The 26,722-nt window shown below is 44.0% G+C and overlaps 1 protein-coding gene across 3 annotated transcripts in view; it reads right to left on the reverse strand.

Moving 5' to 3' along the window:
- The window catches only part of TEAD1 (TEA domain transcription factor 1), a 156,685-nt gene extending 132,098 nt beyond the window's left edge, over window positions 1-24,587 (reverse strand). The window contains exons 1-2 of one of the 3 annotated variants that reach the window (XM_071456626.1): window positions 24,298-24,587; window positions 23,590-23,736 (exon numbers count right to left, since the gene is read on the reverse strand). The gene's annotated coding sequence lies outside the window, so the exon portion shown is untranslated. The remainder of the gene's footprint in view (window positions 1-23,589; window positions 23,737-24,297) is intronic. The other 2 variants (XM_071456628.1, XM_071456627.1) reach the window with 2 other exon arrangements.
- Between the last annotated feature and the right edge of the window lie 2,135 nt (window positions 24,588-26,722).

Below are 26,722 nucleotides of genomic sequence, written 5' to 3' on the forward strand. Positions count from 1 at the left end.
TCCCTTCTCCTGCTGCCTGAGGGAAGCACACTGCTGCTACCTGATGATAGAAGCTCTACCATGGTATTGCACACATGGACACAGCTCCCAAACAAGCTGCAAACCCCCTCTGCAGAGGCCAGTGCTTTTCCTGAGGTGTGACCAGAGGCACGGATGCACACCTTGGAGCAGGCTGTGGCTCCCTGCTCCCACTGCACATGCACTTTGGTTTTTTCCAGAGATCAGTTTTGACAGGCACCAAGGCCAGTGCAGACACACTGGCTCAGACTCGTGACATCACCTGATTAATAAATCCAGGGAAGGTTTGGCAGCTCTGGCTACGGGCAGCCAGCCCATGGGAGAGCAGCAGCCACACATCAGATAATGCAGTGCTAACTACTGCCCTGTGCACTGCTTCCATCAATAAACAACTTTCTCACCAGCCCCCTGCACTGACCATCTCCTTACAGGGCCTCTTCTGCAAGCCCCAAGGGCCCCTCACAGCAGCCACCAAACCTGGCTGTCAGAGCTCCCACGTTAATAAGAGGGAGCAGTAGCTTCATCACCAGGGCCAGGGGGACACAGGGGGGGCTGAGGATGCCATCCTGACCCGGCCATGGCAGTGCCACAACAGGGAGGTGACACAGAGTCTGTGACAGCCCCTGCCCAGCACCACAGCCAAGCACAGGGGAGCCTCAGCGAGCACCCTGCACCCCACCAGAGCACAGCCAGGCTCGTGGCCCTCAAAAATGAGGCCATTGCAAGTCCTTTTCTTTTTCCATTCCTTTATGAAGAACACTTCATTACTGTAGAGTGATAGGAGCACCTAATTAGTGCTATGGGTTAATCACCCTGCCCAAGGAGTTCCCTCTGCCCCATGAGTAAAGGAAGCCAGGCCAGGTTCCCGTTATCCAGCTCTAGGAAAGCTCCATCCCCAGCCAAAGCTAACCACAGCCATCACACAGATACACCATGGCTGATGCATAACTGGTGATATCCTCTCTTTTATGGGGTTAATACTTGCCCTTGGGGATAATTGTGCAGGACTTGAGATGAGAGATTCCCATAAAAGGCAGTAAGAGTCACCCAGCTCAAACCACACATAACTCAAGCTAGTTTACCCCTTTGCATTATTTAAATGTCTCTCTTTAATGTGAATGCATCAATTTAAAGGCACAGTGCTGCTCCAGGCAGGCAGTTCTTCTCTGGCCACCAAATGTGTCTGTTCAGAATGCACATTTGCATGCATTTCAGAAATGTGCCTATTCTTAGGCCTGCTGGCTGTCAGGGCACACAGGCAGGATCCTGCCATTCCCCCTGCTCTCAGGGAAGGCCAGGGGTCAGGTCTGCTGTACCTGGGTGCCAGGCAGGTGGGGCTGAGCCCCTCTGACAGCTGCAGACACTGCAATCCAACACGGTGCCGGCAGCTCATCACTGGTGCTGGCAGCTCCCCTGACTCCAGGAGAGCACCTGGACACCCCAAGTGCACCCAGAGAAGGGAGAGAAGCTCCTGGCCCTCCCACTCTCATTCCCTGTTCCTGGCTCGTCCTTGCAAGAGCTTCTGCTAAATCAAAATTTCCACCAGTCCATGCAGGTAACCGGAGACTTTTCCCAATCACTTACAGCTTGGCCTTCCATCCTAAGATTACAATTCTTCTTTCCCCACAGGTTTCTATTTGTACAAAGACTACCACAAGGATCAAGTTACAGCAATTAATGAAATTTAACTACATTAATAGAGAGAGAGAGCCTTTTTAAGAACAATTTTGGTTTTAATGTTAAAAAAAATGCAGTAATAAGAGTGAGGTAGAATATTTTAATTTGATTGCCTGTTTCTTTCTCTGGCTACATGTATGAACTTGTTTCCTGGTCAAGGGGAATTTTTGCAGGCAGAAAAAAATAATTCTGTCATCCACTCAGTCCTTGAGTGTCTTGTTTTTGCAAGACAGAAAGGGTTTGTCAGCCAGGTTACCTAGGAGTGAAAGTTATGTCTCATAATCCATAATTCTATTGCCCATTACACACCATCTGGTGACACAGTCAAAGATAATCTGATTCTTGTCTTTCAAAAACATCACATAGCTCTATTGTATGGTGCATGCAACATGATAAATTACTTATTTAAATATGCTATTTCTGTGCAGTTTACAATTTCATGGTCACTCTCAGCTAATGTGAAAGCAGCTTTGAACAGGGTTTTTATTGATTGGCATTTCAAATATCTGAATCCTTAACTGAGGTTTTTTACCTATTTACCATTACACCTAAAATTGTATGATTAAACAGTTAACATCTAGCCAACCTTTAAAAAGCTTTGATTGGAATTGAAAGCTTTGCATCTATGATGGAACAAACATCATGACTTAGCTGTTCCATGTCCCAAAAACAGCAATGCCTTTTCACAGTGTCCTTACCAGGAAGAGCCTGATATAATTTAACTCCAGACTACTCAGTCTGATGCAGGAGTTCTCAAGTATGCCCACAGATTCTGGGAGTCTACCCAGAAAAAGCTCCTTGCAAGGTAATTGTCCATCAATACATCTGTGGGTTTGCAGCAGGTTTGCTTTTGTCACTTTATTTTCAGGCTCCAAAATAGTTAAGTGAGCGGCCAAAAGTTGAATCCTCACAAAATAAATCAAAAAAAGAGAATCAATCATGCTGGGCAGAAGAAAGCTCTTACACAACTAACCTGGTGAAAGGAAATAGACCATTCGCTGTTGCTTAACTCCTCTGCCAAACTATTTCAGTGGCCCTTGCATTCTCCAAGGCCAAACCTTCAAACAACAATCTCATCCCCTTCTGATGCACAAGACACACCCAAGACATTTTCAGAAGGGGTGGAAAGTAGTAAAAGAAGATTTCTGTGATTTGCAGTCAGGTTCTTCTGGGAAGATTACATATTTCTAGGAGACTGTGATGTACACATGCATCTGTGCCTCTGATACAATCACATAATCACCATTCAGATCTAAAGAACTATTTTTCCATGCAGATTTTTATTACTTTCTCTTCCTGGAATAATTAACCACTTTCAGATTTTTTTTTAACATAGGAGAAGACTTCATTTTCAACTGACTCTTCAATTACAACTCTGAATAATTCCCATTTTCCTAGCAGACTGTCAGGCTGCTGTGCCTTTTGCACCGGTAGGTTTTGTTCACAGCAGAGCCTCTGGGCAGAGCACAAGCCTACAATAATCTCATTTATTGATCCACCTGCACCACTCACCAGGATTTTCCACAGTCTCAGGCTTCCTTTGGAGAAGAGGAAGGCAGCAGTACTCCACTGAAAGCCAATTCCTGCAGAGTTTCCTGTGGGGCCCAGCTGCTGGGATACTCCATGGGGAGGCAGGGAGCATTCCCCAAACCTGGCAGGATGGGATGGCACAGGAGCCCCAGGTGTGAGGTCACAGCTGCTCCACTGCACTGCTCCTCTCCCCCAAGAACCTGCAGAGCCCTGAAAGCACCAGAGCTCACCCACAGAGCCCAGGAAGCTCATCCCATTCCTCTGCCCCCCAGTCCTATCCCTGCTCCCTCTGAGCTGGCTGCCCAGCTGCCCTTGCCTGTCAGGTACATTCTGCTACTAGGAGGGATTTGGATAAAGCACTGAAGTATCTGGCAAGCGTTTTCTTCAATGAAGACATGCTAGGAGCTAGGCAATCATATTTTTAACTGTGCTGCCTGCCAGAAAAGTGCACAAACTTCCAATAGCAAAGAAATGAGGTCATTTTGGTCATCTGCCAAAATCAGCACATTTCCTCTTTTGGTTCTGGATGCTGCACTTCCATACTCCACAGAGTGTGACAAGTCGTGAGCGGGAGGTGTAGTCTCTCAGGAAAAAAACTAAAAGTAAAAAAAGGGACAAGGGAAGGAAAAGAGAGGGGAAAAAACATCATGAAGTGTCCTGATGTCACATGACTTCCTCCTGCAGATCTATTTAATTGGAATCTGGTGTAACCTTCCTAAGAAGATGTCAATACCTTGTCCTGATGTTGCAGCAGTGTAAAGCCTCATCCTGTTAAGGAATTTGAAAGGCTTACAGCAGGGATGCAGCTTTTGGTTAGAAGGCTGGGCTGGAATTGAGCAGATCAGGATTAAACCCTGATTTTGCCACAAGTTCCTGTGAGTCTTTAAGCAAGACTCCTGAATTGCTTTGCCTTGAGACACTATCTTGATCCTGGTCTTTGTCTTTAAAAACTAAGTTTTCCTGAGCTGGGAATATCTCTTTGCAGCAGAGCAGATTCTGGAACAGTGGATTTTGGATGCTCATTTAGGCCTCTTAATGCTAATACAGCACAAACCCAAATGACAGCAGTAGTAGTAATAATAATAATAATTATCTTTTGGTCTTTATTTTCAAGTTAATGTCTGCCAAAAATGTTAGAGAAGTTTCTCATTGTGGCAACTACTGTATTTATGGGCATAATTTACAAGCAGCTCATCTGAATAATTTGAATTTTTTATTAAGATTATTTTCTCATTCTCCATTGAGAAGCCTTCTTAGATACTGACTCACTTTCAGCCTTGTAGGGAAAAGTGCCAAGCATTTGTTTTTCTTCTGTCTGCAGCAGTTATTTGACTCCTGCATTAAACTCAGCAAAGCCAAAACTGAAAAGGAACAATCTCAATTTAATTATTAAATATATTTCAAGCTTCGCTGTGATTTTAAAAAGCACTTTCATGTGGGGTAGTGGAAATGTGCCAGGGAAATCTAAAAGAACTATGTAATCCTCTGTCCCTACCCCTCCTTTCTTCCAGCCTCTCTCAGAGGAGGATAGGTGAACCCAAACCAAGCGGAGTCAGGGTGAGACAGTTTCACTTTAGGTTTGCTTGGCAAAAAGTTACCAGGGCATCCTGCCAAGCCTGCCACTTTTGAGATAAATATGACTTTCTTTCAGGGCAGTTTTATGAGGGGCACAGCAAGAGGCTCGTCTACTCTGGCAATTCACTTGCAGATGGAGCTATGCAGCAGCTGCTGCTGCTCCATTATAAACAACAGCTCGCTCTGAAGTTCTCTTCACAAGTTTACAAAAGGGACAGTGTATTTATCTGAGTCTGTTACAGTGCTGGGCAGATCCACAGATGGCCTTTGACTCTCACCTTCTGCATCACACCCAGCCAAAGCCCGGCCCACAGACAGGGTTAGGCTGTAAATTTCCCTGCTCTTTTCCCTTCATCTGCCTGACAATCAGAGCCAGCTTACTTTCCTTGGGAGGGTCAGATTGGCAGATGAACTGCAGGGAAGAGAGGAAACATGTTAAGTATGAAAACATTCTCCTAAGCTCTCACAGGAAAAGGATGTAGCTAACAATAAAAGAGAACCATGCATTTCTCTGCCAAACTTCATCATACAAGATTATGCATTTCCAAAACTTACATTTATACCACTCACATTTCAGTCATGCTGCATCCACAGGAGGCACGTTCCAAAGTGCTTTTCCTATGCTGCCCATAGTCAGTTCTGGAGGTTCCTTTGGAGGTCAGCAGCAGGCACATGGATCACCCCAGGATAGGCAGTCCCATGGAGGGTAGCTGGAGTGTAACTCCCACCAGAGTGCTGCAAAGTGCAGAGCTCCAGCACCGAGCAGTGCCATGAGGGATCCCTCAGAGAACTCCTCCAGGAGCCACAGGGCTCTCAGGGAGTGCTGGAAGCAAGCTCCCTTCCCCAGGTGCTCACCCCTGTGCTGATGGCTTGGCCTCATGGTGGGCACCAACACCCCTTGCTTTGCAGTTGGGGGGACAATTACTCAAAGTTTGTCCTTCCTGCTCTGGAGCCCCCTGCACTTCTTCAGTTTTGCACAGCTGGAACAGTAAAGCCAAGGAGCTGATAGAAGGATGGTCTGGGCATGGCTTTGGACAGCTTGCCTTTTCCTGGCTCAGTGACCACATCATCTGCAGTTTCACTGAAAATCCCCAGCTCTGCCTGTCCTGGCCAAGTTTCATGGCTTTTTGTACCTTTTCAGGGAGCAGCCAGAATGAGCTTTTTGGTGGCCCATCCCCAGTCCAAGCATTACTCCCAGAAACACACCACTCAGCACAGACCCCCTGACCTTTGTTTGGCTTCCCCAGTCCCGTCTGGGCAGCTGATTTTGCTTGCTCCTCACTTTGTTCACCTGTGGACAAGTCTGCCAAACAGGCAGCACAAGTGGGTTTTGCTGCACACGGGCTGCTGGACAGACTTTTGCAAGCAGCCCTTGGTTCACATTCAGTGTCTGACCAGTGGGGTGAATTCCCAGGCCAACACCTGCACTCAATTCTACCAACACAAAACAAAAAAGAAAAGTTGCTGGTGTGGGTCATTCTCAGAAGGGATCCAGGGCTCTGTAAGCTGCCTTCTTCTCATGGATCTGGAATCACTGCATATGATGAAAGCAGTCTATTAACAGTTCATCATAAAACAGTCTCTGAGATTTTATGTCCTGAATTATGTGTATGATTGTTTGGCCTGTTTGGTGACTTAGTGTAGTGGGAAATCTAAATCATTGTTGTTACACCTCTAACCGAGGACTTTTAAACAATTATTTTAATTAAAGAGGGAAAAAAATTAAAAAGACAAGTTCTCAAAAAAAAAAAAAAAACCTTCAAAAAAGCTGTGGTCATTCTTTGAGCAGCCTTAAATATGGACATGATTTTTTTTACTGGTCCTGGGACACACCAGTGTCAGTATGTTACTTCAGAGGAGAATCAGCTTGTCTGCAAGGACTGAGACCTATGCAGTCATTTCTGCACTTAAAAATGGTTCTTCACATGCATTTCCATAATAAAGCACTTTATAACTGTTACCCAATTATTGCTTGGAGCATTAAGTAACAAGGTATTATTACTCCAATTTCACAGAAGGGAACAAATCATGGAATCTGAAAAACTTACTCTGCTTTTGCGTAGGCTTGCTCATATTAATTAATTATGAGACCTAATTACATTCAATCTCACCACTTCAAGCCAATTATGGAAAATTGGGTAAAGTACAGAAGCAGGGAAATCTGTCTTGGAGACAATCACTTACACTGACAACATTTCCACACAGGTATGTAAGACAACTTTGCAAATACTGACTTGAAGCATCAGGATGGATTTTTCTCTGATTTTTCCCAACTGTCCCTACACCAGTAATCTGAGCTGGGATCACTTCTCTCAGCTTCCTCTCTCAACTCTGCCCCAGAAACCAAATGCAAATCTCTGCTCCCTGACTTGGGCCTTAATCACATGATCACCTTCCTTCCCAGAAGCAGTAAAAAAAAATCTCCAGGCATGTTAAAATCACCAGATTAGAAGAGCTCTAATCCAATGATTTTAAGGGTTGGTCAAAATTGGTATATTAGATAGATAGATAGATAGATAGATAGATAGATCGATCAAAATTGGTATATTAGATAGACAGAGATAAATAGATAGATTCTACAAACTATTTCTAGCTTTCTATTTATTTTGAATCTACAGCAATTTTATTCACTGAAGCTTTTCCCACAAGGGGAATGGTAAATCCTCTAAAGCATCACTTTAAAAGTTTTTCTTACATTGAAGTATCTGTGAACACCCTCTGCTGAAACATTAATTCACTATTTCCCACAGCACTCAGCCACAGGGACTCACAACACATTTCAATGCCTTCAACAGCAGCAGCATTCCACAGGGAACCGTTCTCCAATTTCCAAGTCAAGGCTCTTACAAAGATGGACTAAGCCAAGGCAAACTGGCCTTTTTATATTACTACCAACTGATCCTCCCATAAAATGTGCACATTTAAAACCAGAGAAACCAGAACAACTATCTTTTGCAGTTTGTCTGAAGAGGGCTATGAGTTCAAGTGAGTCTACTTAATTAAAACTGGGGAGAGATATTGAACAGACTGAATTTTTCCTTAATTTTTTACTCTGTTTGCCAGTGAGTAAAATCTTCTACAAAAGAATAAAGGTGGAAATGCAAGCGGAGGAAACTCCATGCATTTACGACTTTGACTCCTCTGGAGCCAAGATCTCACCCAGTCTTCACAGTTGTGACATTTTGTGCTCAGTCTGGCCTATTCCAGCAGAACATGCAGTCTGTGCTCGTGGCAATTATGCCTCGTTTGCATCACACCCTGACACGCGTGCCACAACAGTTTCACACGCTGTAGTGCACCACAGTTTATTTTAAATATTCTCCAGCTCCCCAAGTGAGCCTCATGGCATGGCAGCAGAATCCAATACAATGGGATCTGGCAGGCTGCATTCACAGGACTGCCTTGTAAAATAAATAAATTAATTAAAGGCAAAATAAACATTAGCATTTTGACTGTTTCTTGTAGTTTTTCTAAACATTCTAAAGTAAAACTTTGCTGAGCCTGAATGACCAAAGGATTTGCAGATGCAGTCAAATGAGGCAGTTTTCAAACATACATTCTTCCTTAGCCAGCAAAGCATTCCCCCTTCCTTGCCCAGTGATATTTCTGCAAAGGGCAGCTACAGTGTCAAACATTCAGAGATAACCTGGCCACTCAGAAGACTGAGATGTTCAAGCCCTCACCTGAATGAGTCCCCACCCCTAATGAGAGCTTTACCCTCTCCCAAGTAACCTTCTGCATCTCCTAAGGCCCACCCACCTTCCTTCAGGCACAGAGGGTGGGGGTCAGGATCTCCCTCTGGAAGCCTTCAAAGGCACACAGCTCTCTCCTCTGAATATACTGACAATTAGAAACTCTCCTGGCTAAGACTGGCTTACCATGCACCAAAATATTCTGCAATTATTTCAGCACACAGTCCTCTTAATTTGGTTCCATCTTCCAAGCTTCAGAACAGACACATCCCTCCAATATGGAAGTTACAAACTGAATTGTTAAAACAAATATCAGCACAAATTCCATGTTAATGAGAATCATGTCTCTTCCATGCTTTTAATACTAACCCCCGAGATTAATTATTATATTTAGTGTCTAGGACAGCAACACTTCCTACTCAGCACCTGTCATGGGTCCAGCAATTAATTGCATACCACTGACCTTCACAGAACACCATGGAAATTTTATTACCGTACAACTCAATTGCAGTCATACAACACTGCCACAGAACTATGTCTTATTACCAAAAAAATCATGTGCTTACAAAAGGGATAGTTGAGCCAACTGAACTATTTATAATTTGCAGAATAAAAAACATTTCACAAGGTTTACAACATACACACAAAAAATATTTGCAGCCTTAATACAAGACAAATGTTACCAAGATTCACGTTATAGACAAAAGCAGAATGGAAAATATTCCCCGAAGCCATAATGGCAGGGTTATGTAGTATGCTGTTTAAAAGCTATTCACCAATGTCTTCTTCCTGTTAGCCAGAACTCCATGGTAGAGAATAAATTGAAGAAAGCCAATTAATTGAAATTGTGGTTCTACAACAGAGGGATTGGATGTGTAAGACAAAGCAGAGGAAGGCCAGGACTACACTGGCACACCTGACCCAGTGCTAGGCCCAGGTTTGCCACCTTGGAGTTCCCTCTCTGCCAGTTTGCTGCTTTGAGGGGGCTACATCCTGCTTATGTCATGTTGCTGTGGGTGAACCCCTGCTGACAAACCCAAAACACAGCCCCACACCAACATGATAAAGAGAATTAACCCCATCCCAGCCAAGAGCAGCACATCTGCCTTACTCTCTTCTAAGAAAATACTTCAACTCAGCACATTTCTTCAAAGCTCAGGAGTCTCCTTGCTCCTTTCCAAACCAAAGGGTTCACAAAATAAATAACTGTTGCATGACTACTCTAATTTCAAACTGGCATGCTAATGTAAGATCTGATGGAAGTCAGGACTTTCTCCCTGGTTTCAAGGGCTGTGTCCAGGATGAAATAACTCGTCACGCCCAGAATTCCAGCAATGCCTTCCAAGTTCCCAGGCTGGAGTGACCCGGCCACAAACCTCCACAAAACTCACACATCTGCACCTGCTGCACAGTCAGGGAGGGAGAGGATGGTGCAGGCAGAGTCCCAGGCTTTGTCAAAGGTGCACATGTGCAAGAGCTGCTGTTTTTATAGCTGGCACTGTCCCTGTGCACTTCCAAGGGGTTATCCAAATTTCCTACTGGAGTGTTTGATGGGCAGCAGTGCACAGTGAGGCAAAACACCCATCCCCTAAAGTCAAACCCCAGAGAGTACCAAGAGATAACCATGGAGCAAATTGGAGGCCACTGCCAAGACTTCATGCAGTATTTTAATGGAACTGTGATATTTACTGAATTTGCACATCCCAAACACCTTGTTTGATTTTCCACAAGCAATGAAAAATGCTTCCTGCCATGACAAATTCCTCACATCTCAGCCAATGCATTTCATTTCACCAAAATGCAGTTACAGTTGGGTTTACCACATCAATCCAGTTTCACATCTTTTTTGGTTAAAGATTTGTAATCTCTGTGGCCAATGACAGTAAGATTGCCTAGCAAACAAGGCTCACCAACAATGCTTTGCTTTGAAGGATCACCTACACCTGGAATGGATGATATCTGCAAGGCAATTCAAGGCTCTGTGATAGTTGAGATTTTGTTGTGAGGGTGTTTTTTTTTCCTAAAAAGTTCATTAAAATTTTTCAGTTGATATAATAGATTCTTCCACCTCTTCAATACAGCAGAGGAAATGAAGTGAAACTAGCTTCATTGTAATGGAAAAGTGATCTCATAATTTAATTCACTTTGCTCCCTAATCACAAATGCTCAGAGAGCACAAGCTAAGGAAGGAAGGTGTAAAGTGATGCTGCAACCTAGCTCCCAGTTAAAAATCTCCTTTCCTGAAGGAGTCTGGGCTGCAAACCAGAATGAAGCACACATGGTACCGAGATTACTGAAAAGTTGTGGGCAAGGCTGTGGTTCAGAGGCAACAACCCTGTTCTGTTTGAAACTAAATCTGAAATTCCTGTAGTTTGGCTGACACCTTGGCTTAGATGTCCTTGAGGCCTGATCACAGAGCATATTAATGCACACAGAGGTGCCTGCAATGACTTGTTATACAGCCTGATGTAAAAAAGAAGCTACAAAATGAAGGCAAAGATGACAGACAAGCCTCCCCTCTCCCAGCCAGGAAAGCTTTTGTTGCCCCCTCTTCAACACTTTCACTTCTGCCAGAAGTGCCCTCTGCCCGCCTGGCCCCTCCAGCTGTCCAAAGTGTCTCCTGCAGACAGCACTGGTGAGCAGGCAGAGCATGGATTAAACAGCATTACATGCTCTTTCTGTCATTTTGTTTCCACTAATTTAGAAAATAATTTTTCTCCTTGTGGATATTTTTCAATAAGGCAAGGGAGATGTTACAGAGAAAAAAATAAAAATCTCCAAGATCAGAATATATCAGAAACTTGAGAATACTTAATGTGTCATTGTGACCATGAATATGTACAGAAACACACACACACAATTAAAGTCAAGTATTTCAGAGGAGGTTTAAAAAAATAAAATATGTTCAACAGGAAGAGTCTGTTTAATGTAGGATTTAAGCAAGGCTCTTCCATTTGCATAGATCACTTACAGCAGCAGCAATTCATTAAATTCTCCCATAAAATCATGCTATATTTTGTCTAAAGCGACAGATTCCTTGCAGATCACAGTGCCTTTCTCATGCTGCTAATAAGATAATCTGTTACATGAGGCTTACAAATCCATTTAAATTTATTTTAATTAATGAATCAATCACTAGCCACTGATGACTTGGTCTACAGACAGCAAGCAATTCAAAGCCCCAGGCTTCTAATCCAAAACCAAAATCCACATTAGAGCAACAGGACATCTCTCTGATCGATGGCAGCACAAAGATGTTCAGTTCATACACATTTAAAGTGTATGAACCTAATCAAAATGTATCTCCAGATCTTATGCATTACAATTCCCAAATTCAGGACTGTTCAACTAGAAAAGCAATATTAAGTCATTTACATTTCTTTGCAAAGGGAAAAAATTAAATCAAGCACAACTATAACCTGATTCTAAACTTTAGATGCTTATTCCACTTGAAGGTTCCTCCCTTTGTTCTCCTTCCCCGTGTTAAACAATCTGTTGTTTAACATTAATTAATAGAAAATTGCACTTCTTACGATCACAAACACGAACAATTCTTTTTACATTTGCTTTGATGCTGTGAAAAGCCACTGCTGTTCTCCACTGCTCAAGTGCTTACAGTTTCCCTCAAACAGAAAACAGGAAAGAAGTGAGATTTCTGTCCCAAAATCAGCAAGCAGGAGCAGCGGGAAGAACATCCTTGTTATTGTAGTAAGTTAATTATTATAATTATTGTTATGACAAGGAGTTAATTACAATGCAGCAAGCTAAACCCACAATGGGCTGTGTGATGCCCAGCACTGCAATCCCTGGAGCACCAGCATCTGCCTCCATGGCACAGGGGACAACCTGAGGGAGGCTTCTCCTCCCCTGAGCACCAACAGCTGGGGCTCCAGCACAGCCCCTGGGGCTCCAGCAGCCCTTGTACCAGCCCAGAGCAAGGAAGGAATGGTGCCTGCCTCCCCAGGAGCCTCCTGCAGGGCTGCAAGCATCTTCCAGAGGAGCGTGACAGAGAAGGAAGGTGAGACAGCAGGGCAGCCTGGCTCCACAAGTCTCACGTTGCTGCAGCTCCCCTATGCCAAGGCTGCTGTGCACTGCTCAGCCTCATGCCCTCATCTCTGCAGGTCTGGGCTGGCACTGCCCTCCCTCCTCAGCCTCACAGCAAACCCTGCCCTCAGAAGCAGAGCAGGAGGCACTTGGAGATCACTCTGAGCTCCCTCCAGCAGAGAAGCTGCAATCATGGAGCAGTTACTCTGGTTTTGATTTCTTCAAACGCCCTCTGCACCACTAGCATCCCTTTAAGTATTCTGAGAGAAATCCCGGCCCCTCAAATTCAACAAAGCAGCTTGCTTGGATGCTCACTGTCATGCCAAAAATCCCAGTTCTGCCTGTTTAAAAGAAGAGCTCTGCATTTGTTTTTAACCAATTCTGCATATACAGTTTAACTAACCCTGTCAAAAATAGACTTCCTTTTTTAAATGTAGTACCTACTAATCTGTTGCCCTCAATACTCTTATTCTTCCTGGTTTGTTAAAAACAAATGATATTTTGGAGGGAAGAATAAAAAGAATAATCAAAGAAGATGTTTGGCCTTTATGTGCTGCTAATTATTTTGAGTTAAATTAACCAAATAATAAGTACAAGATACCAAACTATCTTTCATAATATTTAAGAAAAGCATAAAGGGTTGAACACTTTCCAGGTGAAAACACATTAAGACCAACGTTGTACCAAGCCTGAATCTGGCCCCATTAGCTCCAAAAGGTAAATAGTTCATCCCCTTGCACAGATGTCAGAGCATACAGGCACTCCAACAAGATTGTGCAGCCAACAATGCTCCACTGACACAGAGACAATCAATGTGTCCTTGATTATGAGGAGGCAAACAGTTTTCACTGAAAAAAAAAGGAAAAAAAAAAAAAAAAAAAGAGAGAGAGAAACTGAGAACAAATCATGTGTTTTTATTTTATAGGTTCCAAGTTGGGGTTGGGTTTTTTTCAAGCCCTTTTGGAGCACTGAAACAGAATAAAAATAGCTTGTTGTACAAGCATAAAACAAAGTAACTGCTAAATAAACATTTTAAATTTACTCCTATGTGCTCAGTTCTCACTCCCATTAGTCTTCAGGAGTTGGATGACTTCACAAAAACATCTTCCCGTTTTCTGGAAAACTGATTAGATGGGTTTTGTCCAAGAATTGTCCCATAATGTGTTCCCTTTATTTCACATGCTGAATATGACTGCTGGAAAATGTACTGCAGCACAGAAGGCAGTATATGCCAGTGCATCCTGACATTCAAATCAAGACCACAAATTATAAACAGTTTCAGCAAATTGACTCGAGTGCCTTTGTTCCTCAGACATACATCTTCCTATTGCTTACAAAAGCAGCATATACTAACCACGAAGGCTGCTATAGCCAGTACTGGGAAAGGAAGTTATTGAAGCCTGGATTTCCTGCTTTCAGCCCAAGCCAAGAACTGCAAGGCTTGTAGTGGTTTCAGGAACTGACTCATCTAATGATTCATGGATAAGATACTGGTTTTAATATATTTCTGATCATAAGACTCAAACTTCAAAAACAGTGATGCTTAGTTTTTATTTTAAAGTAAAAAAAAAAGTTCATCAATCAAGCAAACAAATATTGTCATGGGACAAATGAGCTAATAATTATTAATGTGTTTTACAGTGAACTCTGCTTTTTAAAAATGGTGTGTTAAACATCCTGGAAATTCATTTCAAGAGAATGTTGACAATTGAATTAAAAATCCACTGTCAAAAACTTGAGTACTTTCATTGCAGTCCTGACAGAGCTGAAATCCAAGTGGAGAGCAGCTGGGATATCAATGCATTTTTAGAGATACCCTTAGGTACAGGTATGACTGCTACACCCTAATCAGTGATTAGAGGTAGTCTAGTCAATGATTAGAGCTAGAGCTGCCACTGTTAATGCACCTGGTGTCTTCAGCCGTGCACACAAAGCACCATCAGAGACTGGCTGGTAACAAACAGCCAGGGAAGTTTTGTTCCAGGAGTGAGTGAAACTGCTGAGGTCAATCCTAAAGCAATGACTAACACTGGATTTTAAGTGCTCTCACACACCCCCCTGCATTTTGTGCTAATTCAGAATTCAAGCCCAGGCGTTTTTATGCACTGAGCTCTTCCAGAGGAAAGCACGCCTTCCAGAGCATCAAAACCCTTTTTGCCCACAACACAAATCTCATCAGTATGCTGTAACTTGAACTGCCAGGCTCTTGCACCTAAAAAATAGCTGGTGATGGAAGCTGAATTCTGCCAGGCTCATGTATGGAAAAGTACTGGTTTACTTTTTAATTTTTGAACTGCAAGCTGCAGCCACTTGCAGCGTGCTGGGGACGGAGGGGGATGTTGGCATTTCTGTATTTCACCCCTGTGCACAACCAGCAAAGGGGGAAAAAAAACCCAAAACAAAATGCATCTTGCTCAGAGAAAAATAAAAAAGGAAAGCAAAGAAAAAAGCAGCAGTTAAAACACTTGACAAGAAAAGGCCAAAGTGCGCTCGGTGGCTGGCAGTCATTTTATGGCTATAGTCCTACAGCAGATTTACTCAGATGACGTCAGTGGCTCCAATCCAGCTTTTCTTTGGTAGCATTTACCACTTGCCTCTTGAAGCCTCCACTATGCTACAGAGCAGTAGACCATAATCAAAATTCCCTTTGTGAAATAGAGTTTACCTCAGGGCACAGAGGCATTGCAAGCTGAATTGCAGGCTCTTCACCCTGTACTGCATGCCCAGAAATAAATAACCTACAATACTGTACTCTCCTTAATACAGGAGAACCATTAAAAGCAGCCTACTACCTAAAAAAAGGGCTCTTTAATTTGTTTCCAAAATCTCAGAAGCCAGAATATTAGTTAATTTTCCAAGCAACCAAGAACTATTATAATTCTACTACCCTTTGGACTTCTTCATATTGTTTTTAGAGATTTTGGATGATGAAGTTATTTATGGGTCACTGTTTCACCAGCAAAAAAATATTACTAATGCTAGTGGCTAAAGTGAATCTGTATAGGAAGCTGCATACTTAAAACTGTCTTCCAAATGTGCCCCTTCAACTGCTTATCTACAGCTGCTCAGTAAGCATACAGAAAATATGCCAAGAAGCAGGAAAAGAAATTACTGTGCATAAGTAATAGTCAATTTAATGAGCAAAATGCACATTATTTGGAGCTGTGCATTTCCTATCACAAAGCAGTGGCTGAAACCAATGGAACACCAGTAAAGCCAAGTTGAGGAGATACCAAATAAACTAAAACTTCACAGGCTCTGGAGTTTAATCAAAATAACCCCCACAAAGATGTGTCCTATGGTACTAAATAAACATAGATTTGTTATGTTTTAAGGGAGCCAGCCATCCAAAGACAGCCATACCCATTATGGGTGGTAACTGGATACATCAGTGAACTGAAAATTGCCTCTCACAGGCACTTAGAAATAACTCCCAGGGAAGATGCACACATGCCTCAGAGAGCTGAGAGAGCCCTCCTTTCCCAGGCTCTTTGCTTACCTTGCCCCTAATCACACCAGGATGGCAGATCACAGCTCTAACCTGCAATGCCCAGAAGCCAAAAAACACTGCTGTCACCAAACTGCACGAGCTACACCATGGCCCTCAGTACTAAATCTGAGATTTTCAGATTTTAAAACAGATTTAAAATTTGGGGGCAAGCCCCAAACCAGCTGGAAGTGGACAGACACACACATTTCATGTCCCTGCAGAGAAACCAGAAGCCCTGCAGCAGGCTCAGATGCCAAGCCAAGAGCAGGGAGCCTTTCTCATTTTGTGCAGGTGCCAACATCAGCTGAGGCAGAGCAGCAAGGTGGGAGCATCACCTCTCATTTCACTGCCCACCCAGCTGGCCCCTGGGTGCTTTGTCAGCTCCTGCCTTTTTCCAGGCAGTTCATCTGGGTGGACTTCAGTGAAATGGTAAAGAGTGGCCCACTGCTCAAATTGCTCACACTTCTCTGCTTCAAATGGAGAATAATTTGCTTCTCTTTGCTAAAAAAAAAAGTGGTGTCAGCAAACAGGTTCAGAAGATGATTGTAAATTTCTTTGAGAGAGAATCTAAGTCCGTTTCTTGGTCATTAAGGACTTGGACATGAAAGGCATGGCAAGCACAAGTGGCCCTTTCTTTTCAATGTCCAGGGCAAGGAAGGGCTGGGAGCAGCAGGAAAGGGACCCCACAGGGACACCACGTCCATGGGCAGCAGCAGAGGGCACAGGGAAGGAGCACCTGGCAAGCTGCACTGCAAAAGGAGAGAAACAAAAAAATCCCAGGGATCCAAGGGCAGGAGAGCTGAACCAAGAGCAAGAATGTGCTCCCAAGGAAAGAGGAGGGTCCAGGCAGCCAGGGACAGCTGGGGTGCCCTGCAAGGAACAGGCAGGCCCAGCCTGTGGGGCAGGAGACAGGAATGTGCTGCAAGGTCAGAGAGCAGCACAGGCACATCCAGCCCTAAGGACACCACAGAGAACTGAATGGAAGACCCTATTTATGGCTGGAAACTTCTCCTGCTACAAAATAATTACTCCCAAAGAAAGGCAGCACTAGGGGGAAGATGAAGGAACTTCCAGTGACTCTTCCAGTCTTCTTGTCTTTCAGTTGATTGTGGAAAAAGCAGGGGAAAAAAATCGTCAAAGATCAGCTGACAGCAGATATAGGGACATGACTGGTTTTAAAGGTTAATTTTTTTTGAAAGAATGAAGGTAAAACCAGGGATGTGGAAACTGTTTACAGAGTTTTGCTTTTTGATTTTAAGCTGTAAAGCACCTTTAGGACAAGACAAAAAGTATGCACTGATATTGGTGATAGATTAGGTGTGAATAAAATTTCCTTTTTCCCATTAGCTATTGTCCCAGACCATCATATTTTTTTCAATTGATATACACATAACAGAAGCTTTAATCCCCTAAACCTCTATGAATTTACCTTTTCTTCCAAAGTCTTTTCTGACATTTTCTCCCCTCAAAACCAAAATGTCATTCCTGAATTATAATCTCCCAATAGAAAGACAACCATGTAAAAAAAAAAAAAAAAAAACAACCCAAACAAACCATGCCAACTAATTCCAAAAATAAGCATTGCTGTTCACAGCACCGTGAGGTGAATGAATGGTGAGAGATTCCACCAAGGGAATAATTGTGATGTCTATAATGTTAAGGAATAATTTGGCACCAGAAGTACCCAAGGCCATACTGGTTGGCGATTCAAACACGAAGCATATCAAACCACCACTGATAAGCTAAATTAACAGATAGCTTATCTGAAGCATATACCGGCCATATGGTGCCACAACTTCTGTTGCCTGTTGCTGGCATAACAATAGGCCACTGCAGTCTTAGACTGGAAGCACTATTTGACAAACTGTCAACAGCATTTTTATTTTTTTTTGCAGAGCTCTAGGGCAATGGCACACTCGCCTATTTGCATTTTTTTTTTAAACAGGTGAACAAAGAGTAAACCAGATGTCGACTTTAGAAATCGAGCTGTCTGGATCAGGAGATTTAACAGAGGCAGGCATACTGCTACAGCTCAAATCTAGACAATGAGCTTTTCTAAAAACACTCTGGCCTAGGGGAGTGGCTATTTAAAACACTTGGCTTCTTTTATTTCAGCACTATGGAAGTGAATTCTACTCTTAAGTGCCAGCTCAAATGAAGTCATTTTGTTTCACTGGGGCTTTCTTTGCATTTCAGAAATGTAGCATGTACTGTAGTAACGGAAAAGACCAAAAATGGTGGGGAGTGTGTGATGTGGAAACCAGCAATTTGATCACATTCAAAAAAAAATTGAAAGCACAATTAAAGCGCAAGTTACATGAAATTTACTTTTCCTTCTCAAAAAAAAAAAAAAACCAAACAAACCAACACAACCAAAACAAAACTAACAACAAAAAATAAAACCCAAACCACTTCTGAGTGCTTTAGAAAAACCTGATCTTTCAACAACCCCCTCAAGTTCCACAAAGACAAGCAAAACTGACCAGTAACAACCATTTGCAAGGGGACTTGAATATGTTACAGGAACACATTAATACCAAATGTTTCATGAAAGTTGTCTTCCTGCTTTATCTAAAAAACTAAATCTTACTATTTGAGGAGAAATAATCTTTTCATAACAACACAGCAATCTACTCAATCATTACAAAAATTGACAAAATAAAAACTACTGTCAATCAATATATAGTAGGTCTGTCTATGATATTCAATTATGAAAATGTGCTTTTAGCTGTGTTCTGTAGGAGTGTGAAAGACATAATGAGAAAAATAGATAACTTTCTGTTCTAATAATCTGTTCTGCTTTGATAGGCAGTTATGGGAACATATTTATTTCTGACTTATACCCAGCTAAGTATGTAGCATTTTTAGATTATCTTTTCAAATTGTTCTTGAACATTCTTAGTTAAAAAAAAACAACTCCTTTCATGTTAAGTTGAGATTGCACTTGAACTCTTTCCAAAAGCCAGAGCTGTACTGAATTATGATAATTAGAAAGCTGTGCGCATAAAAGGCATCACAGTTGATGCATTTAAAAAAGTTCATGCCAGAGAATATAAGTTCAATATGTTCTCACATAATTAACATTTCCCATCATTAGCAGCAGTTTTCAGTTCATGTATCTGTAAAAACAACAGCACTCGTCATTGTTTTAGATTCCCAGTCAATAGCATTTTAATAGTTTTACACATAATCCCAAACTTTCGTCCCTTCCCCCTCCCCACACATGGAGATTTCGCATTCTACCTCCTGACCTGCTAGCAAATACACTTGGATTCCGTGCTCGTGTGCTCCTGCAGCCACCCAGACGGGCTCTGACCCCCGGGTTTAGGGAAAGCCTGAGGGGAGCTGGAAAGCCCAGCAGGCGCTGCCAAGGTCCGGCAGGATGCAGGGGCAATAATCACGCTGCTCCAGTAAACAACGAGCAGAAGACAAAGAACAAAAAGTTGTAGGTGATACCTCGGACTGGACAGGAGCCAAACTAAAACAGGCAGCCTCTGACAAGCCAGGCACAGGCTGGAGGGACCAGGAAATGGGGTCAGAGCCCTGCGCCAACCGGGCAAGCAACCGCACACCCTTCCCACACTCGCAGATTTCCATCGCGTCCCGGACCCGCGCACCAAAATCCACCCCAGCAACGAGGGCATGGAGCTGTGGTGGGTTATTCTTTGAGAACTTCCTAGGTAGAATTACTCCAGTTAGTTGTTAGGAGCCAGGTTTTGATTTCTATCCCTGTATTTTGAAATTAGTGTAATTCTGGTTGAATATTAATAACCTGATCCAGTATAAAAGTTGCTAACTCTGCATCAGCACAGACAGAAATTTTGGCTTTTCAAATGACAAGATGAAACTCACAGTGACTACAGTGGGCTCACAAAAACAAGAGGTTTGTTGTATTAAATCAGAAAACACTTAGCTGAATTTTATGTGACAGATCTGAGGAGCAAATCTGAAGTTGCTGCCTCAAAGGACTTAAGTGTGCAACTTTTCACTCTCTTCTGTTTTGGAAATGAGCAATCATTAAAACCAAACACAAAATTATTCCAGGAAATATTATTCCATCCTTGTTCCACTTGCAAAAGTCAAAAGGAGTTTTGCCCAAGAACAGAGAGCGAGATACGGTCATAAAGTGGGAATTTATTGCAGAGATTTCTTTCCTAAAACTGTGTCTTCAGCACAGCTTTGAGTCAGTTGGCTTTACAATTAATAATGCCATTCATCTGTTCATACATCACAGGATGCAATCTAAATTATACAGCACTTGTACAAACTGCCACAAAACCTGTAACAGCCCTTGCTTGCAGGGAGATGATTTACCTCCTGAAAGTTCTAAAATTTTGTTGAGATTCAAATAATTCTTTAACAGAAAAGGGCTGCAGTTTAGGAATATAAACCATCCCTGCTCGCGGCAAGCGTTAATGGCAGAGCGCAACACGGCGGCACAACAGAAATTAAACCTCAGGTCCCAGAAAAAAGGATTATTTCTCTCATGGAAAGGTAGGGCCCTCTGATGAGCTGGGGACTTCAAAATCATTTTTAAAGGGCCAATTTGCACCCTCATTACAGCCAATGTAATCCAGCAACAGGCTGTATGAAGTTGATGGAATTAACCTGAATTTAGACGAGATTTCTAAGAAGTCAGCCCTCGCCTCATATTTGCACATGCTATGAATAAGAGCCCGAATGGAATGAATGATCAGCTGTTAACAGAAATTTGCCTTCCAGTCTTAGGCAGATTACAAGTTAAGCAGAACATAAGCCCCGAGCAGAAATTTGAAAAAGTATGTGTGTCAAATCAATATTCTTTTAAATCAAAGATGTCCTTCTTTAGACATCAAACATCACACCAACCATGGACATAAAGCATATGCTGTAAATATCTCAGTATTTGATCCAGCAAATGTTTATTCCTATGAGTCATCCTGGTCACTTTAACCTGAGCAAGGACAGGATCCAGCCAATACTTTCTTTTTGGATAAATGGAATCACTAAAGAAAGACAGGTTTTAAACCACCTCCAGAGGGGTACAGGGTTAATATTAATGACATGAAGAAATACCAGCTAGAATGAGTGATGTGCATATTTATATATATATGTATATTTATATGGTGTGTACCCAGTAAGAAACCAAGTGCTCATAACAGGTTTGAAAGTAATCTTCTCCCAAACACACACACCCAGAACTGTACAGTAAATCTCCATGTTTTGGGAACAATCTTAGGCACGTCCTAATAAAATGAGATTACTTCTGGTGAAATTCTTCCAGCAGTGTAACCATCCTACTTTACAGACTGAAAACTGACCACTGTATCATAATACACAACTGCATGTTTTTACATTTCACTTTTTTTTAAAGAAAGTATTTCTCAATAGCTCTGAAGTCTTTATTCCTGTATTGCCTGCACTGTACCTTGAAAGTTTGCTTACAACATTTTCACAAAGGCAGCTTAAACAGAAAGAAGGAAGAAATGGATTTTTCCCTCAGCATGTGACTCAACTGAACTTAACTTTTTCAGGCATGGACAAACAAAGCCCAGAAACCACTTTAACAATATCCAAAACCACTACAGCATCCAGCAGCAGCAACAACAACAAAAACCCAGTGGTTCCAAGCGACACCAAACACAGCACACACATCCCCACACGCTATCATTGCTCAGCTGGACACTCATGGCCGGGGCTACTTCGTAATTAAGTTTCTGCTGTTCTTTTCTGCCTGTTTAATTAAAACTCCTTTAAGTGCGTCTAGTAAAGACTCCTGTCAAATCAACATTTTTCCTTGGCTTCAGTGCTCCTGTACATCCCACTCAGCACCAACTAAGAAACTGTGGAGAATATAAAACCACAATTTGAAGCTCAAGAGCTGTTGCTTTGCTCTCCTGGCTGAAAAGGCCAATAATATTTACTTCACCAAAGTGGTGTAAGCAGGATGGATGTTCAAAACACATAGAATGTGTTTAGCAATAAAGAACTTCCCAAAGGTATTTCTAGATTGCTAAGAAGAAAAATGGAAAGAAATCCTTTGCATCCAAAATTTCTGCTTGGTCAGCTGATAAAAACCTGGAGCAAACAAAATGCAGAATTATCCCTACTGGTATAGGAAACTCTTTATGATCTAATTAAACACCAGTGCAGTGTGAAAAGATGTGTTTTCCCACAAAGGTAAAAAAATAAATGTGCCTCTAAAATGTTTACCCTTTGTGAAAATAATTTCAAAAAGTGGATTTTAAAAACTTGCAACTTCAGAATGTGACCCAAATATAAAATCTTCAGGTTTGTGTTTCAAGAACATCTGCTGTATTAATTCCGGTATTTCTATTCCCAAATAAAGTGTGCGTGTGTGTATACGTGTGTATATAAAAATACATATGTTCACATACAAACATGCAAGCTTCCCTCCCACCCCCAGAAGTAATTTAATATCCAGGTCTGTGTCATTTTTAACAGCACCATCTTACCATCAGTACAATCTAATATTCTGTAATGGTATTCCCCAACTATTTATAGAGGTAGAATACATCATACATTACAGACACACATTCCCAATCTAGGGTTGTAAGAAGAACCCTACATAATGTTAAATTAAGCCTTAATGTAATTATAATCATTTTTGTTTTCATATTCAATTGCAGGTAGCACGTAGTTATTTACATGAATTTTCCTGTTAGAGGCATTCCCACAGAGATTTCCATATTAGATGTGCTGCAGAATAACTGAGCATGCAGCCAGGCATGTTATCCACACACAGCTCCCAACTTAGCCCTTACCCAGCTCTGTGGAACCGCTAACCTGCACGATTGCATTTCCAAACTTTATCAGCACGAAGAGAAAGCAAACATGCTCCCGCTAATACAGGAATACAGCTGCATATGGACTTTTTCCTCCCTGAGGCTCTGCCATTTCAGCTTATATTTCTTATACACGCTACTTTAAGTCAGAAAACACCGGTACAATCTGATGTTTCTTGCCCTTTCTTGCCTAGAAAGGAGCAGTTTAAAAAAATCCTGGGAGCCATTTACATTCAGAGAGCGCAGGGCAGAACTGCTCCCTAACTTTCCAGCACTTCTGGAGGTCACTTTTCATTTCTTCATATCAAAGGCAGGCACTTGTTTCTAATAAGTTAACAACTCTCCTGAGAAACGTGGGTGGCTGGTATTTCATTGTTTCATAAATATTTTTATACTGGTAACACCGTTCAACTTAAAACAGATTTCAAGAGGAGAAAAATCTCGACTAGGACCGTGCTCGACAGAGGCAGGAGCGCAAACTTTTTTCCTTGGTGAAAACAGAGATATTTCCCCCCTCCTCTCGCTTTATTTCGCCTCGCTGTTTTTGTTTGGTTGTGTGGAGGGGGCCGCTTTGTTTTAATTTGGGTACAAAAGGCGCACTGTATAAGTTTTCCCTCCCCCTTGGAAGTGTACTTCCTTTGAAAGCGCTCCTCTGCGAACAAAGGCTGCCACCGGCCCTCCGCACCAGCTGTGCGATGGAGCTCTTCAAAACCTCGCCGAGAAATTAAAAAAAAAAAAAAAAACCAAAAAACCACCAAAAAAACCTTGCGGTTCCTACCGAAAGGAAGTTTTCCAGGGACAATCTCCTCGGTGTTGCTGTAACTGCGACTTTGTCTTTTTTGGATACAATGTTTCTGCTGACTCCCGAAAATTTTCCACTTGAATGTGCAATTAACCAGCAGCGGCGGCGGCAGCAGCAGCAGCTCTGGAGAAGGAGAAGCAGCAGCGAAAAAGGACATTCCTTCTTTCATCTTTTAGAGGAAAACAAGCCAGGGGAGGGAGGCAGAGCTGGGAGCTCCGCGCCAGGCCGGGCCGCCGGGGATGGCTGCTGAGCGCTGGGAGCCTCCGCGCCCGGCCCGGGGCTGCTCCCGGCTTGCGTGCTTCCCCGCGGGAAAAAAAACCAACAAAATATGTGAAAAATGCCAAGGATCGGTGCGCGCGTGTGCGAGGGGGAGAGCCTGTGTGTGTGCGAGAGAGAGAGTGAGAGAGTGAGAGCGGCGTGCGAGCGCGCCCGGTGCCGGGCGGTGACTCAGGCCACTGGGTGCGAGCGGGGGAGCGCAGCGGAGCGGGGCGGGCGGCAGCGCCTGTTGCAGCTCCGGCCGCGGCCCCGCAGCGCCACAACTCCGCGCCGAGCAACTTCTGCCCCCGCCGCGGCCCCCGGCCCGCCTGCCCCGGCACCTGCAGGGGCTCCGGGCCCCCCTCGGGCCGCCCCCGGCCGGGACGGGCCCCCCGCCCCGCCGCACAAAGCGCCCGCGGCCCCGCTTACCTCCGCGCCGCGGCCCCTGCGCGCACCGCCAGCGCGCCGCGCTCCGACGGCAAAACTTCGCCCGCCGCCCCCGGGCCGCCCCGGCTATTTATGGCCCCGCGCCTATTTTTAATCGGCCGCCCGGCTATTTATACCGCGGCCGTAGGTTGCCGCGGGCCGGCGGACGGAGCCCTCGGAGGATGAGTTGCTGCCCGGCCGGCGGCGGGGCGGGCCGGGCTCCCGGCCGGGCTGCGCGGCGCCAGCGATGCGAGGAATGCGCGGAATGAGGGGAGGAATGAAATGAACGCGGGAGCGGGGCGGCCGCGGGGCGGAGCGCGGCCCGCCGCCCCCTGCGGCCGCGGGCGGGCGGGCGGGGCCGCGGGCGGGGCCTCCGCGCCGCGCTGACCTCATAGGGGAGCCCGCGGGAGGGGGCCCGGCCGGGGCACCGCGGCACCACCGCGGCTCCGGGCTCGGGGGCACCGCTGGGCCGTGCTCGCCCGCTCCGGAGCGCCCGCAGGGTCCGCAAGGCGGCGGGCGGTGCTGCGGGACGGAGTTCGGAAGGGAAGGATGCGCGGGATGCGGCTCTGCCGCGGGGTCCGGCCGGGGAACCACCGGGGAGGCTCCCCGGGGATGCTCGGTGTGCACACGCTCGCATCCAACCCCCGGGTGCCCTGCAAAGCCCTGGGCAAAGCCCAAGGAACGCGGGTCTGAGTCCAAATGACCCAACAGTGCCGCACAGCATGGGATGAGAAGACATCACACCCCAAATTGGCATGGGCATAGCATGGCCCAGGGGTCCAGTCTTTACCCTCAATCCAGGTGCTGAGCTTTCTCACAAAGCTGTCCCCGGATCCAGACTTCACAATGCCCGTTTTGCACTGCTCTGAATGAGTGAGCCCGAGTGCCACTGGACTATCTGTACCCTTCTTGTCTTGTGCAGCCCATCCCCCAGAAACACTCCCCAGGCAGCATCACAGGCATGTCTCCTTCAGTTAGCAATCCGCTACCTTATGGAAATAATTGCAGGGAAGGCACAGCTGTTGTGCTTGTGACAATTCATATTTGCATAAGCAAAAGAGATAACTGGACACCTTGGTGTTTGTGAAATAAATTGCCTGCTTTGATGTGCAAACACACATTTCTACCCACCTTTGAAAGTTTGCCCAGCAGGGCTACGGCGTTGAGAGCGATCACAAAAATCACGTTCCAGCCTCAGAGGAGCAATGTGTCGGCATCACCAGGCAGCATTTACACACACCTAAGTCCATGACATGCTGGTGGAATCCTCAATAAATGCCCTGCATATTAATTTTTTACAACTTCAAGAAGGGATGCCCAGCGTGTCGTTCTGGGAATGCCAGGAACGTGCTTGTCCCGCTGCTTTCCCAGTCCCAACCCCGTGAGACGGCCATGCTGTTAGCAGACATCCTTGCAGCCTGTGGCTGACCCCAGAGCCCCTTGAAAAGGAGCCACTTGAAGCTCACATTGCAGTTTACAGGGAGGCTGCAGCTGTTTTTTACCTTTGTAGCAGGCACAGAGTGTGTATGACGGGCAGAAGGTGCAGGGTTCCCGCTGGTCACACACATGACACTGACTGAAACCTGCTAAAATAGCCCTGCAGAAAAGTCTGCAACAATAATTAACAATACCAAACAAAGCCAAAGTCTGAGCAAGTCTTGGTCAAAGGACTGTGAGAATGCACAACCAAATGTATTTTAGATTTTTTTTCCCCCACACCATTCCACACTGGCTGAAAAATTTCTTCCCCAGAACAGGCTACAAGAAACCCCTTCACACATGCAGAATTTCTTTTCTCTCCAACTCTTTCTTTCCAAATAGCTCTGGCAATATTGTCTAATAAGTGTGTGAGTGCCTGCCCAATTGGTAAAATTCAATCACTTTGCAGATGTCTGCACAAAAGCTATAGTCTCCTGAGTGCACTTAAAGATTACCAACTCTTTTCCAAAGTTGGAACAGAAAAACGGGACAAAACATTGCCCCCCAACACCTATAACACAGATTAAGTTTTTTTAGTCACTAGGCTTTAAACTCCCTCTGCTATGCTCACTGCAAAAACAGAAATGTGAAATGTCTTTAAATAAATGTGATTTTTTTTTCCCCTAAGGCTTGCAGAGGAAGTACCAAGAATAGTGACTCTTAAATTCTATGCATGTGCAGGGTCCAAAAGGTATCACAGCTCTCTGCATGTGGAGGGAGAGCAGCAAATCTTTGGACAATGGATAAATAGAGTTTGGAAACTTCTTACCTACAGCAGTTCTCACAAATGCAAGTGATGCAAATTTTGCAGGATCATGCTCTCCTCATGGAAAAGAAAAAAAAAAGAGAATTGCTTCTGCAGCCATCATTGTGGATGAGCACAAACCAGACTCAAACAAGGTTGTAGCTGTTTGCTGTATCTGCAGACAGACAGTTCACTTTTGCAATT

Source organism: Agelaius tricolor, unplaced genomic scaffold (genome assembly GCF_023055355.1).
Source record: "Agelaius tricolor isolate 1412-34295 unplaced genomic scaffold, bAgeTri1.0.p SCAF_62, whole genome shotgun sequence".
Taxonomy (NCBI): Eukaryota; Metazoa; Chordata; class Aves; order Passeriformes; family Icteridae; genus Agelaius; species Agelaius tricolor.